Here is a 20,734-nt window from a genome sequence, read left to right as displayed (position 1 = left end):
CAGGCCTTTGTCCACTGTCACTGTGATGGGGATTAGGCCAGATGATGTATGAGGCTCTCCTGGCTGTAGAGTCTCTGATCCTCTCCAGGGGCTGGTGTGGCCTCGTACTATCACCTGCTAAAGGGAGTGTTTGTCCGCACTGAGGAAAGGCTGAGGTCAGGTGGCCAATCTGTCTTGAGCGCCCAGGCCCAGAACTCTATCCATTGGTCCACAACAAGACACCTAGCCCAGGGGTGGGGAACCTGCGGCCTCAAGGCCACATGTGGCCCTCTATGCCCTCAGCTGTAGCACTTCGACTGAATCCAAACTTCACAGAACAACTCCCTTTAATACAAGGGTTTGCTCTGTAAAACTTGGACTCGGTCAGAAGACTTCCCCCAAGGACCTGGAAGGCCACAGGTTCCCCACCCCGGACCTCGCCTCTTTTGGACTCAGTTTCCTCATATGTAGAGTGAGAGTGTTGAATCTGGTGGCCTCGGAGGTCTCTCCAAGCTCTAAATCGATGGTCCTGTGATGGCTCTCCCAAAGTCCAAGGGAGCAGAAGGCGGGTGGTGCCGTGCCCTCTGCTGCAGACTGATGATGTTCTGGAAAGGAGAGATGGGCACTGGGTTTTATTGGCACGGGGAGGTTCCCTGTACCAATGCAGGTCAGTATCTTGCCTGTAACTTCGTCTCAATTGCCCTGCCCCAGTATTTGTCAAAGACAGGACTTGACCTTCTGGCCTCAAGGTCAGCTCTCTGTCCATTCTGCCTCTTGTGGAGGGAGGCTGGTGAGAAAAGAAGGCTTTGCCTATGTTGATGATGAAAAATGGAAGAACAGGGATGACAAAGGGAGAGGTGGGGAGGGCCCCGAGTCGCCCACACCCCAAGCCAGGGCTTCAGCTTGGGAGAGGTCAGGGACAAGGTTAAGAGTGTGGAGTTCATGAGCTGCCTGGATCAGAAAGGTAAGGGAGGCTTGACTTAGACACTACTTTGGATGGAGTGCCCAGGATCAGGAAGCTGCTTTCATGAGCTGCCCTGTTTCAGCCTCCATGTCTGACGAGTGCCAGATTTGGAGCTGAAGGAGGTCAGTTCAAAGCCCGTCTCTCCTGCTTACTACCTATGTGACCTTGGCCAAGTCATTTCCCTCTATAGAGGATAAGATGAGGGGTTCAGACTACATGGCTTCTAGGCTGCCATGCAATTCCAGATTTGTGAGCCCTGGCTGTGCCCGAACTGTTGGGCTGGTGAAAAGCAGTGCCTTCCACTCCTGCCTCCCCATCCTGTTGCCTTCCCTTTCCACAGAGGAGCCCAGAGCCTCCTCTTCCCAAAAAGAAACACCAAATGGGACGGGGGCGGGGCTCCAGGGGCCCGTCTGTGCCCCGTGCCTCCCGCTTGGCTGATGCCGAGGCGGTCCGAGTGCAGATCTCTGCCTTTGTTCTCCTTGCTGTCTCCAGTGTGCCCTCAATGCAGTAGGCCAGAGGAGGGTGCGATGAGAACACGAGGGATTTTCTCCTGGATATTTTGAAAAGGGCTTACTTCTCCCGAGGGCAATAGACCACTGAAAAGATGCTTAGGGGACCACCCGGGCATTCGTCGGGTCGAAGGAAAGGGAATTGTGGGGGAAAGCCATGTGCTCTTGGCTGTGATGAGCCGATGCCTATCGTACAAAATTCATTTTTTTTCCTCCCCCTCTCTCTGTCTTTTCTGTCTTGCTGCCTCCCAACCCTCTCGGCTGTTCATTTCTTCTCTTCTGCCATCTGGGCTGGTATAGATTCCCCAAAGAAAAGGCGGTCTGTGGTGTTGGATGAGATCCTGGAGCAGCTGGAGGAGGGCGAGAACGAGGACAGCGAGTAGCAGATACTTCAGCTGCGCTCTGGCGGAGAGAGGTACGTCTTCCGAGTTCCTGCCGAGAGCTGGGGGTGGCCTCTGCGGCCTCTGCGCCTTTGGGAAGGGCAGGCAGTCTGGCCTTAGTGGGAGAGGGACAGAGGGGAGAGCAGATGGCCACCAGCCTCTGCGGATTCAGAGTGGAAGGAGATGGTCCCGTCACTAGGGATCCATATCTCAGGCCAACGTAGTAACAGTCAGCGCCCTGATGTCCATAGGAGGCACGGCGAGGATGAACGGCAGATTTCCAGGTTTGGACTCAAGAAGAGACAGACGCCCAGAACCTCAGGACTAGGGGGGACCTCGAAGGACTTTCACAGTACCCCGTAGCCGAATAGGGATCCCCTCCCCTTGAGTGTGGAGATGATTCCATTCTCTGTACTGGTATCGCTAGGGCCTGGTGCATAGTAGCTTCTTAATAAACACTTGCTGGTTGCTTGATCTCTGGCCTCCACCTGACAGTCACTAGTGAGGGGAGCCCTTGTGGAGGCCCTTCCATTTTCAGGCAGTTTTCATCATGAGGCATTTCTTCCTGACATCAAGCCAGACTCTTCTTCTCAGCTACCCCCTCTTGTCCCCCAGGGCCCGGCAGACAGTCTTCCCGTGCTGGAGGGCCGGGCGGTGTCCCCTGAGCCATTGTCGAATGACTCCCAGTCCTCTCTCCATCCTGGACAGGCTCCTTTTAGGACATTCTTCTAGAATCACAGCCCAGAACAGAATGGAGCCCTCCAGATGCGGCTCGACCAGAAGCAAGCAGAGCGGGCCTTCCTTCCTCCCCAAGATGCAGCCGAAGAATCCGTCAGCTCTTTGTTGGCCCCCATGCCACGCTGTTGGCTCACTGGGCTTGAGGTCCTCTTAAAATCTCCTTAGGTTTTTTAGCTAACACACAGTATTGGTTAGCCACAGTTCTTAATCCCCACATCCAAGCAGCCCCTGACCCCACATGGCCATTCTGGTTTGGAAATTGTCTCTTGGCCCCACTCTTTTGGTTGGTATTCTAGTCATCTTCCTATCTTGGAACAAAGACAGGGAGGACATCTCATGCACTGGATTAAAAGTCAGAGGAAGACCTCGGTTCAAATCCTATGTCTTGCTACCTAGGTGAAGTGGGCCTTCATTCTGTTACCTGTACACTGAGAAAATTGGACTAGAGAGCCTCTTCCCAGGGCCCTTCTGACTCTAAGTCCGTGATCCTCTGACCAGTGGCAAAACAACAGAGTGGAACAGTCATGAGCCAAGTTCTAGTCTACGTGGTCCTTTGCCTTGGAACTTATTACTGGGGGAGAAGCTTTGTCCTGGCTTCAGCCCTACCCCAGCGACCTGCCCTCACCTCCTTCCAGATATCCATGCCTGTGCTGATCTCCCTGTCATGGGCTCTTGAACCCTTGCCATACCTCCCCTTGTACTGGATTGGGGGAGCCTTGAAGGGCTAGAGATCCTTCCTTGGTCTGTGTGTAACTCCAGTGCCTTCAGGTCATGTCGGTGTGAGAGGGCCAGGTGCCTGAGGAAGCCGCTCATGAAATGCAGCATTCCACCCCAGACACCAGTGTGAATGGAGCCTGGGCTGGTAATAGCCAGAAGTAACAAATCAGTGGGTGTGTAAACACACACACACACACGCACACACACACACACATACACCCCACACACAGCGAGTGAGCTGCCAGGTCCCGTCTCCTCAACATCTCCAATATCAGTCAACCAATTAATAAGCATTTATTAAGCATCTACTGTATGCCAGGCACTATCCCTGCCCTCAAGGAGCTCACAGTCTGGTGGTGGAGACAATAAGCAAAGAAATCTATGCAGATAAACAGTGCACAAGGTAAATAGGAAATACCCAAAGGAAGGTGCTAGATTAGGAAGGGTTGGGAAAGGCTTCTTGTAGAAGGTGGGATTTTAGCTGGAACTTGAAGGAACCCTAGGAAGTCAGGAGGCAGAGATGAGGAGGGAGACCATTCCAGGCATGGGGCACAGCTGATGCAAATGCTTGGAGGCTGGAGATGGAGTGTCTTGTTTGTGGAACAAACGAGAGGCCAGCGTCACATCTGTCATAACCCCCCCCCCACCGCCCATTCAGGCTCTTAGCATCTTTTGCCCAACCACTGTTGCCTGCCTTTCCAGCTCATCTTCCATACGATTACCAAAAGTATCTTCCTGAAATACAGCTCTGATCAAATCACTCCTCCACTCAAGAATCTTCTGTGGCTCCTGGTTATCGGCTACAAAATAAATTACAGACCTTTCCGCTTAGCATTTAAAGCCCCTCACAGTCTGCCTTCCTTTTGGAGCCTGGCCCTCTGAGCTTCAGTCAGCCTGCTTGTGAGTCTCTGAACCCAGCGTTCCATCCATCTTCCACCTGCTTGCCTCCTTCCTTCTTCAGTCCGTCTCCTAGAAGCCTGAGCTTTCTTCAGGGTTCAGCCCACTCAACACTTCCTTCAGGAAGCCCCTTCCAATCCCACGCCTTGGTATCATCACCATCTTCCCAAATTATGTTGTATTTATTCATCTGGGTAACTATCTAGATAAGTTTGTTTATGTAATGTATGTATCTGCATTATCCTGTCCAGGTAGAGACATAAAACGTAAGTTCCCATTTAATCTTTGGATCCCCAGCACGCTTCTTTTTGCGTAGACCCAGGATTTTATCAACATCAGGCGCTCCCATTGTTGACTCTTTTTCCGCTGATGTGTTTTGGCAGCTTCTCTGCAAATTGCGGTTGCCTGGGCCCTGCGCGGTGAAGCCATTCTCCCACAGTTCCACCAACGTGTCAGATGCAGGACCTGAATTCTTGCCTCTTGCCTTGAGCATAGCAGGTGCTTATTAAATGCTTCTTGAATCTAGCTTAAAAGGAAGTGCCTCCTGAATTACCTTGTCACACCCACCCCATCCCATAAAGTCCAGAGCACCCTTCTTACCTCTATAAAACCCTGTATTTGGCAGTCAAAGCCTTTCATGAGCTGGCATCCCCTCCTCCACCTTTCTGGTCTTTGCCCTCTAGCACTCTACAGTCCAGTGACACCCACCGCCTTGTTGCCCTTCCGTGCTTCACCTCTGGGCATTTCCATTGGTTCCTCATCTTTGCTCCAGACTCAGCTAAAATCCTACATTCTCCAGGAAGCATTCCTGAGCCTCCCCAGTCCTAATGCCCTCCCTCTGGGGGTTCTCTCCAGGTCATCCTGCCAATGGCTCATTTGTACAGAATTGTCATCTCCTCCATTCGACTTCGATGAGCTCTGTTTGAGAGCGAGGACTATTTTTTGCCTTTTTTTGCATCCCTAGCATTAGCACAGGGCACGGCATGCTGTAAGCACTCATTAAGTGTTTATTGATTCAATGACTAATCCCAATGTCAATGAATGCCCCTTCCCCCCCCATGAAGAAGCCTATATTATCTATAAGTAAATGTATCCAGTATCACTATTAATGTAATCATGCAGCTTGTAAAAAAAATACATATGTATATAAATAGCTTCTATTCATCTAATTGTGCAGCTTGTAATGTATATGTATGTATATATACATATATACATCCATATTACAAGCTGCATATATATTTCTGTTTACATTTACGTATAATATACGTTTACACACACACACCCTTAGCTTTATCAGGTGTCCCTAGCATAGCAAAGGGGTACTGAAAAAAAAAAATTTTTAACCCACGAACCAAGATGATTATACTTAGGAGCCAGATGGTAGCCTTATGGTGACTTCCCCACTGGGATAGATCTGTGGTTTAAGCTCTGTGGATGCACCCTGACACCAGGACAGTTCACGACCCAACCTGTACCTACTCCACCAGGCCTTTCTATAAATCCCCCTTTCAGGATCCACCCACTGACTGTCCTGGGTATTTTCCCGGTGTCTTCTTATTTCAGAGATGCCAGTGCAATATTTGGACCATCCTCACTCTTATTCACTGACCAGCCCACTTCCTTTTCCAGTTATTTATGACCTTGAGCATGCCTTTGATGGCAGTAGCTCCCATATTCTAGACCGGGGATCAGCAAACTGTTAATATTTTAAAATGTATAAAATCATTGTTAGCTCTGGAGCTAACCAATGGTGGCCAGACTTGGCCCTTCGACAGAATTTGCAGACCCTCTGTTCTAGACCAAGGACCTACAAACTCTATATGTAGGCAAAGGGCCTACAACTGTATATGGGCCACACCAAATGTCACTTGATCCTAGGGTGTTTTCTTGGTTCACTGGTGCTAATGGTCTGCAGTGACTGTCGGGGCTAGATACAGGAGCACGTGTGAAATTACTTGACATTAAAAGGGGGTCCTTATCCTCAGGAAGATTGGAAACCACCTTTCTCACATACAAGCCATCATTAGTCATGTGCTGCAGCCTACTTTGGCCCACACCATGTGTCTCTCAGAAAGTATGTGACACAAACACAGATATATCCCTATCGTTGTCTCCTTCACTGAGCTCAACCTGGACCATCCAGATGTGCTTTGAACCCCTTTTGAGGAAGAAGGCCTCATCTAAGGAACTCAACACCAAATCCCAGACTGAGAACACATTATTCAACATAAACGCCATCTATGAATTGGCTGGTTATTGATAAACATTTAGCAGTTAGCAGCCAGGCAGAGGTGAAATCCAGCCCGAAACTCCTTAGGCGTTCGGGGGTCCTTTGTGGTGAGGACTAGAGCTTATAAGAAACTGTAGAAAATAGTAGGAGTCAGTGTACCTGAGCTCAGTGCTGCCCCTGACTCACTGGGTAACCCTCCCATCGTTAGCTTGGGCCTCCTTATTTGGAAAATAAAGGGATTAGGCTGGAATTAGGGGTGGGGAACACATGTGGCCTTGAGGCCACAGGTTCCCCACCTCTAGAGATGATCTTTGAGGCACCTCCCAACCCTGCAATTCTGTTCTCTAAAAGAGTGAGCCCCAAAATTTGTTAATCACATACCATATCAGTAAAAAAAAAAAAAATAATGTTGAGCGTACATCCCTAACATGTGCGTATTTACTTATTTGTAAGTTTTACTTATTTATATGTGTATATAATAATTATATACATTATAAAACCTACACAAAATAGAACTTTTAAGAGAATGAGATACAGATGCAGTAACATTTGATCTTAGAGGTAATAGGGAGTTTATTGAGTAGGAGAGTAACACGGTATCACTCTGGCAGCTATGTGGAGGTTGTAAGGGAGAGGCCATTTAGGACATTGTTGTAATAGTCCAGGTGAGAGGGGATGAGGGCCAGCACTAGGTCGGTGACTCTGTGAGTGGAAAGAAGGGAATGGACGTGGGAAATGCTGTGGAGGGGGACGTGATAGACGATATTTGAAAGCTGCTTGGACTTGTAGGTTAAGAGTGAGGATCTTGGGAACCTTGGTGAGCAAAAGGAAGGTTTTGCCCTTGAAAATAATAGGGAATTTCAGAAGAAGAGGGAGTATGAGGGGAAAGATAAAGGTCGCCCTGTGAAACTCAGTTCTGCCCCAACTCAAAAAGGGCTTGAGAGTGGGATGGCGTGTGGCTCTTATTCACCTGCTCCTACCCTGAGCACAGAGTCTCCTGTGGGTGCTTCCTAGCCTCCTAACTGCCCCCCACCGCCCCCACCAGCCTCAGTTTCCTCATCTGTAAAGATGAGAGGGTTGGACTAGATGGCTTCCAGTAAGGTCCCTACTGCTTGTGATGTTCTGTGTTCTGAGGTCCCTTTTGGTTCTAAAATACTCCGAGTTGATTTTTCACCATAGACCTGGTACTCCAACTCTTCTGCAGCCTTCAGAGACCACTGGACCGTGGCTTTTTATTTTTATTTTCCCACCTGACCACATATCCCAGAGCATAGACAACAGAATTATTTCAAACAAAAGAACATGAGAAGCGAACACTCATCTTCTTGGGCATGTATCTGAATACCAGTCATCAGCACTACACATCTAAATACTGTGACCTCGGCTCTCGGCTTCTGTAACATTCACCCTCCAGTCTGCAACCATCATTGGGTTGTGTGATGTCAGGAATCAGAGGCTCAGAGACCCGCGTTCTAATTTCACTTTGCCAGCCTCTGGCTGATTTTAGGAAAACACATATCCCCTTTCTTTCATGCCTGTGTATTATTTTGGCCTGGAGGATCATCAGAGGGGGTTATATTTGCCTGTCCCATTAGCTCATTCTGAGGATAAATAGAATCATGGGGTCATAGATTTAGAGTTGGAAAGGGTCTCATCTGGACCAGACTTCTCTGTCCCATTTCAGACCTTTCAAAGAGGGGAATGACCTGCCTGGAGTCACATAAAGAAGGAAGAGGCAGAGCTAAGACTCAGTCATAGGTCCTGATTCTAAAATCCAGTGCTCATGGAACAATCGTATTATCCTCTGATGTTCAGTAATGACTTAATAAGTGGCAAAGCCCATATTCAAACACGGATCCAGTGTGTTAAACTGTGCCCCTAGCAGACAAGCCCCAGATGTGAAAAAGTCCTCCTCTTCCACCCCTAAAAATGTAACCTACTCAAAGCAGGCAAGAGTGAGAATGGGTTTCTATGTGGAACTTAGTGTGAGGAAGTCAGTGTGCCCATGCTAAAGGAAAAATGTCACACAGAACATGTTTAAACTGTTAATAAACTTATTAATAAGCCGTTAGTATTATAACTACTAGAAGGCAGCACCTTGCACAGCGCCACCACAAAACTGGCCTTTGGACCCTTGGTTTCCCACATTGCTCTTGGACCATCCGGGATGACCAGAGTGGGCTCACCTCCCTCTGGCTGGATCTTTGTGGCCGTTTAGTGGGTGATTCTGTTTTTGAGCAGCGGCTGCTAGAGAGCTGTTTGCCCATCATCTACAACACCTCAGCACCTCCAGGGTCAAGCGGTTGACGGATATTGCTGTTAGCAAGCATAGAATTGTTGCACCCAGATGAGTGGGTAGAGAAGGCAAAGATCATTTGACACAGATTTGACTCCGTACACCCTCCATCTACATGTTGCATGAGGACCTTGACTTGGAGGAATGTTAGCCAGCCATTTGTCACCCCCACCAGCACTCCTGGAAACTTTGTGGAATGTATATGCACGTGTAGACAATGGGTGGTGTTCAGCACCCCCCAAGTGTTTATATCAGTGCTCAGTATAAACTACTAACAGAAGATGCCTACTTCGGGCATGAGTACCCCTTATATTTTGCCCCCAGCCCCTGGTATAGGGCCCCACACCTGACAGATGCACAGTAAATGTAGATTGATGATGATTATGTTTTTCAGGATTGAATTGCTCATATATGTTCGTTTCCATGGAACAAACCTTCGGGCAAATAATTCAGTGTTATCCGGCTGATATCCAGCATTAACCATTTGTTCAACATTACCCATAATGTTAATTATGACCAATGTCATATTAATCACTCCCATTTTTATGGCCCCTCCAAGTTATAAAACACAACCTTCTCAACCATTCTCTAATGGGGGGGTTCATAAATCCACTTAAGAGCGCCAACCAGCATGGGAGACAGCCACATACCTTTTGGCCCCACTGCCTCCAATGTCTTAGACTTCTCTCAACTACAACCTAATTGGGAAAGGGAGGTTATCCTGCACAGGACATTAATTAACAAACTAAAGTCATATATTACATCTCAAGCATCATTGTGGCATGGAAAGAGGCCTGGATTTGCTGTTAGCCACCTGGGTGGCCTTGTTCTACTTGAAGTATCATCTCTGGGTTTAAATTTCCTCATCAAATTAAAGAATTGAACTAAATAATCTCTGCAATAATAAGACCTTAGATTTAGAGCTGAGAGGGTCTGTTGTCCAGAGGTCATCTCGTTTAGTGCTGTCTGACGCCACTGACCCAAACATAAAAATCCCTGTGGGCAGCATATTGACTTAGAAAACTGCATTTCAACATTATCTGTGTTTTATTGTATTTTCATTTATTTTGTTAAATATTTCCCAATTACATTGTAATCTGGTTTAGGCCTCACTCCGTAGTGTTATAGGCCGCATATAGCCTGTAGGCCATGACCCTTCTAGTCTAGTCCAACCTGTAGATAAGCAGGAATTGCCTCTGCACTGTCCCTGACCTGGAGTAGTTCATCCTTGTTTGGCATTCAAAGCCCTTCACAACCTGGTGGCCTTTTGCCTCTCCATTCTTCTCGTACTTCATTACCCTGCACGTGGTCTGCAGTGCAGTGACACTGGCCTACCAGCTATTCCTTGCACATGAGGATCTATCTCCAAATTCCAAGCACTTTCTTTCACTGTCATCCCTCTCTGCCTCCTGGCTTCCCTGGATTCCTTAGCTGAAATCCTGCCTTTCCCAGTTCTCCCTAGTATTGGTGCCTTCCCTCTGAGATCATCTCCAGGGCATGCAGCTGGTCATGTGAGTGTCATCTCCCCCATTGGACTGTGAGTCCCTTAAACTCAGGGACTATTTTTCATGTCTCTTGGTTTTTATCTATCTTTGCATCCCTGTGCTTAGCATAGTGCCTGACACGTAGTAGGTACTTAATAAATACTTGTTGACTTGACTTAACTTTACCTGAAGACCTCTCTTAAGGAAAAACTCAGCAGCTCTGGAGGCAGCCCATCCCTTTGGGGCAGCTTTAATTATTGGGAAGATTTTCCATGAGCTGACCCAAAATCTGTCTCTTATTGTACATAACAGCTTATATCTATCTATCTATCTATCTATCTGTTTATATTTTGTATGTGTATATGTATGTGTGTGTATTTATTTATTGAATCTTTGTTGGTTAACCAAAAAACAAAGGAAAAACATTTCCTTGAACTGCCTCAGTATTGGCTGGCATTGCTTGGAGAATGACCCAGGCATAGGCTTTTGCTGATAGCAGTTTGTTTGGAAAAGGTCTAAGTATGTGGTTTTTTGGGGGGGGATGGAACCTTAATATAAGTCAACAGTACAGTCTAGGAGCCAAAATAAGGTCAAGGAACCTTGGCTCCACTCCATCACTTCTGGGAATGAGGAGGTGCCTAGCCCTGCTGCTCTCAGCCCTGATCAGAAGCCTGCTGGAGTTTTGGTTTGGGGCACGTTATTTAGCATACCATGTATGATGTATGAGGGTCAGTTAAAGGAACTGGGGATATTTAAGTCAGAGAAGAAACTCCTGAGGGTGGGGCATGTTTTCTTTTATGTATGTGAGGACTCTCATCTGTGAGGGTCTAGACTGGCGTAGGAGGCTGGTGTAGTCTGGGTATCAGGAAGTACCCCATGACTATCAGAGCCATCCCAGAGAGGGAAAGGGTACATGGCGGCTGTCAAGAAACCATGTAAAAGATGAAGATGAAATTCTCATTTAAGCTTACTCTCGAGGCAATGGGCTCCCCTTCCTTAGAGTTCTTCAATCCTGGAGAGCCCTTCATTGGGCATGGCGGGGGAGGGAGGGGATTCCTTTTTTCAGTCTGAATTGACTTAGATGGTCAATGAGATCCCTTTGATCTTGGGATATTATGCAATTCTTTGACCCTAACCACATGAGCTAGCTTGCTCTTTGGGGTTTTTGTTTGTTTGTTTTTCTATTTCTTCTGCTTTTGACCACCTGGATCTTGGGGATTTCCCACAAACCAGGGACCCCGTCGAGACCCTTAAATGACCCTTTCTCCTTCTGACCAAAGCCAGGATTTGAACCTTTGCCCTGAGCTCCCAGACAAGTCCTCAAACTCCCCCAGTCTAAAAAACAGGTCAGTGGCAAAGTGATGATTTCCACGTGTGAAATTGAGAGGACAGGCTTGGCAGTGATGTGGCAGTGATGGATCTCCCCATCGGAAACTTTCCAATTGGCATTCTCGTGTCTGATTTACATACTGGGGCTGGAAATACCAAGGGGAGATGGGAGGAGGGCGTGAAAGGGGGAGGAGGAGGGGGAGGGTAGAAGCCAGGCATCGAGATGGGGAAAACACGAGGTAAAAAAGATAAAGCTGAGAGTCTGACTTGAGCTGTGAAATTCCAGTAAGAGTGCAGGGATCCGCCACTCATTGTTTAAAGGAGGAAAAGGGAGAGGAGGGGGTAGGAGAAAGACCCTCAGCACTCTTTCTGACGTGCTTTGGGGAAAGAGGGCAGGCAGAGAAAAATTCTAGGGGCAAAAGACTAATCCTCCCTTCATACACAGTTGGTTTTTCCTGACCACGGGCCATGTAAGGCTCTGACTCCAGCCCTCTAAGGCCCGCGTGTCAAATAGAAGACAATTTCAGAGAGGTGTTTTTTTTTTCCCTTCTTTTTTTAACCCACTTGCTTCCTTTTTTTTCCCCCGCCTCCCCCTTTTTTTGTCTTTTGTGGTGGGGCAGATTTCTTGCTGAGCCTCTCGGTGCTCGGCAGCAGCAACGAAAAGGATTAGCGCTAGCCGAGCATGTAGGCTTTGGAGAACAGAGCCGAGTTTGGTTTCAACATCTAATTCAATTTGTTCTGCCGAGATTGAAATATGAAATGGTTGCCAGCCTAACGTTCAGAGGCACCGGGGAAGGGGAAAGGAGGGGGAAAGGGGAGGGCTGAAGAGCCAGAGTGAGATTGCCTGCTGAAATTTAAATTTTAATGAAAATTACTTTAACCCTTTGGTGCTCATCTTTAAAAAAAAATAAATGGGGTTGTGCTCTGCCATCCTGGAAGCCTCATCTTTTGTCCCCACCCCCAGCCCCTAATGAAGGGCCCTCACTCCTTTTTTTCCCCCTTAATGATCCTTTTCTTGTTCAGCAGCTTGCTACAGGACAATTTTTCAGATAATTTAACTCAAAAGAAATCTAATATGTTTTTTTGTTTTGTTTTTAAATATCAAATGCAATTAATCCCAAGTGGGTACATGTGTTACAGCTAATTGCTAGAGATGGCAAGGAGAGCCCTTTGCCAGTGGCCCAGGAGATGAAGCTGAAGAGTGTGGCCAATGCCACGGCAGGTTATACCACCTGAAGATGCTACGGTCGATATTATCCAAAAAGCAGAGGACAGGCATAGGGCCATGAGCAGCATTGCTTCAGAAAACTCAATATAGATATAACACTTATGGAAGAGCCTTCTTCTGGAAGGAACATTGGATTTGGAGTCAGGGGACCCAAGTTCTAATCCTGGCCCTGTATGACCCTGAGCAAGTCACTGAAGCACCCAGTTTCCTCCTCTCTGAAATGAGAGAATTGTACTAGGGAGATGCTCTGTGAGGTCCCTTCCTAAAATAAATCCATGAACCTATGACTTTCAAGCCTGCCTTGTCTCCAAGGTGTCCAGGACATAGCATCAAAGAATGTTGGAATGAAAATACAGAAATCATTGGGTCCACATTCCCTTCATTTTATATATTGAGCCCAGAGAAAGAAGGCAGCTTGTCCAAGGGAACACAGCAGGTTGCCCCAGGCCTCCCAGTCCACTCCGCAGCTTCTGGAGAAGCTCTCCCATAGAAGCTGGACATTCAGTCAGTAAGCATTTATTAAGGATGTGATAGGCTGGAGTAAAGGAGTGAGTGAGTGTGGCTAACCCAAGCTGGGAGATTCCTGTAAGAACTTAACCAGTCGGAAAAGGGGCACCCTGGTTAGGGGGATCCTCCAAGGTGAGAAGGCTGCTGCAGAGTGGAGAAATAGGGGTGAAGGGATGAGCAATGCTGACCTGAGCCTTTGCTGAAAATGGAGGTTCCAGGATGAACTTAGCAATCATAAGAAGGACGGGGCTCCATCTCCTGCCAGTGGGACCCCAGGGAAGTCATTTTACCTTATCTGTAACATCTAGGGGTTGAGCTAGGTGGCCTTTGAAGTGCTCTGTCGACTCCATGCCTACACATACTATGTTCTACTTTACAAGGGGTCACCCAGGCTTTGCTTAAGGACCTCCACCTAAAGGGACCCCAACCTTCCAAGAGGACACGGCCCTCCCTGTCAGGAGTTTTCTCTCTCTTTCCCGTCCCCCACAGCCTGACTGGAAGGAGGGAGCAGAGTATGGAAGACCACCCCCTCCTCCCCCAACCGAGTGGCCACCCCTTCTTTGCCGTTTGCTTTGTCCAGATGAGTATTCTGAGGCAGGAGGCCCTCACCATCGGAGACTGCAGGAAGCAGGACTGCAACAGCCCCATCTACTAGGCCACAGGTCCTTGTGCTATAGTGGCTAAATAAGAGGGACGATGCACTCTAATTATAGCGTTTGCAGAGATTTCATTCTGGTTTCCGTAATAAACCCCCACTTTGACTTAATTGCAGCTTTTGTACAAATGATCTTTGGGGGCTGGAATGTCCCATCCTTGGGCTTCAGCCAAAAACTAGCAATTTTATTTTTTTTTAGACACGTAGAATTGGAAACAGCAGTTGCTGCTGGGCTCCCTGAGAGATGGGAGAAACATTTGCTTATTCTAGCCTTTAAAAGTAGGGACTTTCTTTCTTTTTAAAATTCTTTCCCAGCAGAATGTAAGCACCCCAAAGATAAAGACGAGCTTACTTCTATATTTGTATTGCCAGCCTCTAACATGGTACCTGACACATAGTAGGCACTCAATAAAATTCTTGTCATAGGAAGGATTCCTAGCAGAATCTCTTAGATCATTTAGAGAGAATCACTGGCACCAGAGAAATTAAGATTTCTACTCCATCTTCCCTTATTGTTAATAGAATCAGGTAACGTCCCCCTTATTTGTCCTGGGCTCCTCCGTCACATGTCTCTCACCCTCCTCACCTACCAGTGGACCAAGGCCAAACATTGAGAGTGGGGAACCACACTGGGATGGGAGAGGAGCTTGGGGGCCATCTGGAGCCATGGAACTTTAGAACCAAGAGGGAAAGGAGACCATCCCCTCCCTCAGTTTACTGATGAAGAAATTTAGGATGACAGATGTGTCAAAGGAGCAAAGGAGGTCAGTGGCAGAACCAGGAGGAGACCCCAGGTCTTCTGTCCAGGCAAGGCAACAGATATTTCATTAGTACTTGCTTTGTGCCAGGCACTGTGCTGAGCACTGTGTATACAAATAGAAGTAAAAAAGCAAAATAATCTGTACCCTCAAGGAGAGAGGAGAGGACAGGGGAAAAGCATTCGTAGCACAAGAAACAATGAGATAGGTCTAGCTGGACAAGAATCTCAAGGTTTGTCCCAAGGATACCAAATAGACCCATTCTTGCAATAATGATATTAGTAACTCACATTTCCATAACCCTTAAGGTTTACAAACACTTTTACTCCCAACACGCCTAAGACAGACACACTGTTACTATTATTCCCATTTTGCAGATGAAGAAGATGGCTAAATGGCCACAAAACCAAGCCAGAGAGCCAGGATTTGTACTCACGATTCCTGACTCCAAATGCAACACTTTCCACTATCCCATTCCTTCATTTAGAAAGCATTTATTAAGCACCTATTGTGGACAAGGATAGGATATGTGGTATAGCAGATAAAGAACCTGCCTGGGAGTCAGGAGCATTTGTCCTTCACTTAGTAAGCACTTAGTAAGCACCTATTGTGGGCAAGAAGAGGATGTGTGACATAGGAGATCAAGGGCCTGCCTTGGAGTCTAGAGGACTTGAATTAGAGACACTTCTCTGACCTGTACTGACTGTGTGTCCCTGGATGAATCACTTAACCTTTCAACTGACCTCAGACAACCCTCAGATGTTAAGTTGCAGAGCAGGTGTTGACCTTATTTGGTAGGGGGACGCTTCCTCACCTAGAATCCCTCACACTAATGAAATCACGGGTCTTCACTGTTCACTTCGCCCACCACACGTACACACGTGTGCATATATAGTACAAAGGCTAAGCACTAGAGATCCAAAGATAAAATACAAAATGTGCCTGCCCTCAAGGTGATCCTAGTCTTACATTCTGCTCTACAGTGGGTGTCAGGGCTAAAGAAGTAGGTTGTAGGATCCTTGGAAATGTTACCAATAAATAGCCTATGTATAACGCTCACAGTACACATACCTGCCCTTCACCCTCCAGATCCAAAAAGGGAAAAAGCTGAGTTAGCAAAATACAGTCAGGTGGCCAACAGGGTCCTTGTGGAAAAAAACCACTTGCTGAAAAACCTTTAGAACCCCCTGCACTCAGCCCATATCCTAGTCCTTATGCTGGATGTGGCCTTACCAGGGCTGAGAGCACCTTCCAATTCATCTGACGATTTCTTAGCTGGTAGTACAGCTCATGTGTCATGATCAGTGACACCCAGATCATTTTAAGATTTGCTGAGCACTCAGCATCTATTCTCTCGTTTGATCCCAACAACAATGTAAAAGTTTAGTGGGATTGATCCCATTCTGACCATGAGGGAATGTAGAAGTTTGCTCTAGTTTCAACACCATAGGTATCCGTGGAGAGATTTCAGGGGAATCCATGACGTGGGAGGGGGGAGGGAATGTTACTTCTTTGTTTCGATATAATTGCTTTCCTTTGTAATCCTATCTATTTTATTTTATGCATTTAAAAACATGGTTCTAAGAAGGGTGTCCATAGGCTACCCCAGACCTCTAAAGAGGTCTATTACACACACAAAAAGGTTGAGATGTCTTGGTCTACTGGAATAAGACTAGCTTCCAGTCTACTGTGTGTCAGGAAAGAGAGAGAGAGAAGGAGGGAGAGAAAGAAACAGACAGGAGAGGGGGAGGAGAGAGTGGAAAAAAGGGAGGAAGGGAAGGAAAGAGGAAGGAAGGAATCTCACTGTCAAGGAGTTTACATTCAAATGGGAATGAACGATGGCCATCTTTTTCTTATCCTTCATTCTTTTCATCTTCTGAGATTAGAGTCCTAAGCCATTGCTCCTCAAAAGTGCCCTGTAGGCAAAAGGCTAACCCCCTGAATCTCAGAGGCAGGCAGTAGCTTGAGATTCAGGGGTTCGGCCCTGAACTTTAAGGGGTGACTTTTGCCTGGGGAACAGCCATTGGCTAGTCTTTGACCAGTGAAGTTTGCAGAGTCTTAACAAAGGAGGAGGCTTAGTTTACCCATTGAGCTGCTGCTGTTCTCCAATTCCCTCGCTCTTGGGAACACCCGGCGACAACATATTGACAGTAATGCTGGATGAATGGTCTTTACATCTTCTCTGCAGATGCTGAGTTAGAGCGAAGGGTTGTGTTGTTCTGTACGTAATCCATACAGGCGGGCCCCTGAGGGTCTCTGACCCAGGTTGCCGTTGGAGCATCAGCAAGTGAAGCACCCTGCAGATAAGAACAGATAAACTGAGGCAGCGATGTGGGAGCCTCCGTCAAGGCCAACCCCTGTTCCTTGCATGCACTTCTTCTTGACCTACCCTTCTTAAAATCCAGAGCCTTTTTTTAAGGCCCCCCTCAGGTCCCTTTTCCTACAAGAAGCCTTTCTTAGTACCCCCAGCCATGCTCTCCCCTCTGCAAATTGCCTTGTAACCACTTGTCTGGGTATGTGTTTTATCCCTCCCTAGTAGAACGTAAGCTCCTTGAGGGCAGGGACTGTTTTGTGTCTTATTATCCCACTCACCTAGCACAGCACCCGGCTCTCTTAATAAATGCTGGTTGGGCTGAATTGTGTTCACACACACAACGCTTCAGGGTGGACTTTGGCCATTCCCAAGTGCTGGATGGATAGGACTGAATCCTTCATTTACGGGCATGTAACCTGAGGGTAAGGGTGGCTGCGCCCATGAGCTGTTACATAAGATGACAGATTCAGAATGGAAGGAACCTTAGAAACCAGCCAATCAGTCTAACCCCGCCCCACCCCCATTTTACAGATAAAGAAACTGAGTCTGAGAGGTTAAGCAGTTGGCCCAGGCTCACAAAGCTAGTAAATGTTTGAGGTGGGTTTTGAACCAAGTTCTTCCTAACTCCAGATCCAGCCACTCTGTCCACTCTGCTGCAGCCCAGTAGCCGTCCCAACCATCACTGCATACTATCCGTAACTACCACCAGCCCCAGGTCCATCCCAGTGATAATTGAGGAACGCAGCGCTCTTTCCTGCATTGCACCAGCAAGGCGTCACAGGGAATAGAGCACCAGACCTGGAGTCAGGAAGGCCTGGGGACAAATTCAGCCTCAGACACCCAATAGCTGTGTGACCCTGGGCAAGTCACTTAACCTCGGGTTGCTTCAATTTCTTCAGTGGCAAAATGAAAATAACAGCACCCACTTCCCAAGGTTGTTGTGAGGATCAAATGAGATAATAATATTTATAAAGTACTTAGCACAGTGCCTCCAAATAGTAGGCTCTTAAAGCCTTCCTTCCTCCCTCCCTCTCTTCTTTTCTCTTCCCTTCCCTCCCTCTCTCCCTTCCTTCCTTCCTTCCTTCCTCTTTGTGCTCCTACATCAAGAAAGCAACATGGTACAGTGAAAAGCATGCTGTATTTGGAATCAGACGAAGCTAATGAATGTGTGGTCTTAGGCAAGTCACTTAACATCTGTAATCCTTTGCTCATCTATAAAATTGGGGGATGGGGGCTGGACTAGGTGGTCTCTAAGCATCTGTTGTCCTTTCTGTTTAGTCGTTTTTCGGTTGTCTCACTCTTGATGACCCCATTTGGGGTTTTCTTGGCAGAGATACTGGAGTGGTTTGTCATTTCCTTCTTCAGCTCATTTTACAGATGAGGAAACTGAGGCAAACAGGGTTAAATCTGACTCTTCATGACCCCATTTGGGGTTTTCTTGGCAGAGATACTGGAGTGGTTTGCCACTTCCTTTTCCAGCTCATTTGACAGATGAGGAAACTGAGGCAAACAGGGTGAAGTGACTTGTCCAGAGTCACACGGCCACAGTAAATGTCTAAGACCAGACTTGAACTCAGGAAGATGAGTCTTCCTGACTCCAGGCCCAGCACTCTGTGCACTATGGAGCCCCCTAGCTGCCCCACTGTTGTCATTTATTCACCCAACAGATATTTACGTCCTAAGTACTTACTCTGTGCAGTGTGTCACGCTAGGCAAAAAGTTATTATACATATACTATAGGCAAGGAACTGGTGAAACAGAATTAAAAAAGGAAACCATTCCTGCCCACAAGAAGCGTGCATTCTACTTGAGGGCAACGTATACACAATTAACCAAATACAAGGTAATTCAAGCAGAAAGAAATATTGGCCAGCTAGGGGAATGGGGCAGCAGGGGTCAGGCCCTGCCCACTCAATGGCCGGACAAATGTTAAAGTTTCCATAGCATTCCCAACCAAATCACACTTTCCAAGTTTGACTGTGTTGTCTAGAGCAGGGGGGCTTTTAACCTACTTTCCATAGGACACCCCCCCCAAGAGTTCACGGACAGATTTCAGGGGTCCATGAACTAAGATGGGGGGTTGGCAATCTTTAACATGATTGTTTTCTTTTGTAATCCTTTGTATTTTACTCTATTCATGTAAAACATGATTGTGAGAAGGGGTCTTTAGGCCTCCCCAAATTGCCAGAAGGGTCCCTGACAAAAAAATGATCTAAAAAGCCCTGGTCTCAAGTAACCTAGCCACTAGAAAGGCACAGTGGGAATTCCAGATCACCGGTCTCTGCTGGCTGAGCCCTAATCTAACAGAGAAGGCCATGATTCCTTCTGTCAGAGCGTGACTATCCCTTGCTATCAAAAAACACAGTCCCTTAAGCAACTTCCAGTATTCACATCAAGGCCATCCCTTCCATTTTACAATGGCGAGGTTGACCGGTACTCTCCTTTCCTACTACCCTTTGAAAAAAGCAGTCAGTCAGTCAACAAACATTTATTAAATGCCTGTGATGTTCTGTGCTGCTTCCTGGGCATGAGTAATGAGAATGCCTGGGCCTGTCATTTCATTGGAGCTACCTGTTAAGGAAACTCCCTGGACCAATGCATATCAGCATCTTCTCTGAACTTAGAGTCTCAGGGAGTTGCCCAGAGCATGAAGGGTTAAATGGTTGTTTCCCCCATTACTCAGCCAAGATGTGTCAGAGGTAGAACTCAAGCCCAGGTCTTCCCTCTGTCCTCCATCTCTCATATGCCCCTGAGGATGCCAAGAAAAAAAAATAAATAATTCTTGCCCTCGGGGTGCTTATGTTCGATGACAGTCAATATGTGTGTATAAAGCATAATTTTATAAGCACATAAAGAACAAATACAAGATAGTTGCAGGGGGTGGGGGGGCTAACAGCCTTCCTTCCCTATGACCCAGGTGCCATCTTATAGCTCCCTGTTTCCCTAGTCTTATGCATCCCTAAAAGCAGCTGCTTAGGCAAACATTGCACAGAGGTCCAGGATCCTGTAAAAGATTATGTATTATAGCCTCCCTGCTCTGCTAAAAAGGATCAATGAAGGCAATATGGTCTAGTCAAACTCTGGAGCTCAGGAGATCTGTTTTCTGATCCCAGTTCTTCTTTGGACTCATTTTGCCATCCTGAGGCCAGTTGCTTACTTCAATTCCACAAATATTTATTAAGCATCTACGGAAATACAGACCACCAAGCTAGGTATGGGGGAGACAAAGACAAGACCCTCCCCTCAAGGAGCTTCCATTCTTCTGGAGGAAAAACAAAACTGAGAGGCTGTGGGACATCATGGGAAAGCATTGGATTGGGATTCGGAGGACCTGGGTTCAGATCTCACCTCTGCCACTTATCAGTATGACATTGGGCAAAGTCATAATCTTACTGGGTCCCAGGTTCCTCATCTGTAAAACAAGGAGGTTGAACTGCATGACAACCAAGGGCCACCTCTACCAGCCCTAAATCTACGATCCTCAGAATGCTGCCTGTGCCATTGCTTCCCGTGTGCCAAACTACTCGGTTTCTGCATCAGTAAATGGGAAAGTGGAAGCAGATTCTGTCTTAGGTCTCTTCCTGTCCTTGGACCTGAGACCACATTGCGGGCAGCACAAGGGCCGAAATTCAGGTCAGGAGTCCAGGCCAAGAAAAAAATGACAGGCTCAGCACCTACAGAGGCCTCATTGCACCACTACTGTGCCCTCTCTGTCTCCTTTGCGGGATCTCCCTGACCAGTAATTGTGC

General features: G+C 47.2%; 1 long non-coding RNA gene across 3 annotated transcripts in view; it reads left to right on the top strand.

The window, feature by feature from the left end:
- Nucleotides 1-20,734, top strand: part of LOC114044705 — a 68,655-nt gene that overhangs the window by 35,830 nt on the left and 12,091 nt on the right. The window contains exons 3-4 of one of the 3 annotated variants that reach the window (XR_003569285.1): nt 1,753-1,867; nt 4,568-5,302. This is a non-coding gene — a long non-coding RNA (uncharacterized LOC114044705). Of the gene's footprint in view, nt 1-1,752; nt 1,868-2,083; nt 2,307-4,567; nt 5,303-20,734 lie in introns of those variants that run through there. The other 2 variants (XR_003569286.1, XR_003569282.1) reach the window with 2 other exon arrangements.

Source organism: Vombatus ursinus, unplaced genomic scaffold, assembly GCF_900497805.2.
Source record: "Vombatus ursinus unplaced genomic scaffold, bare-nosed wombat genome assembly UNPS02001287.1, whole genome shotgun sequence".
NCBI classification, from domain to species: Eukaryota; Metazoa; Chordata; class Mammalia; order Diprotodontia; family Vombatidae; genus Vombatus; species Vombatus ursinus.
Note: the sequence above shows the minus strand (reverse complement) of the source record. Positions and strands in the feature narration are given on the sequence as shown.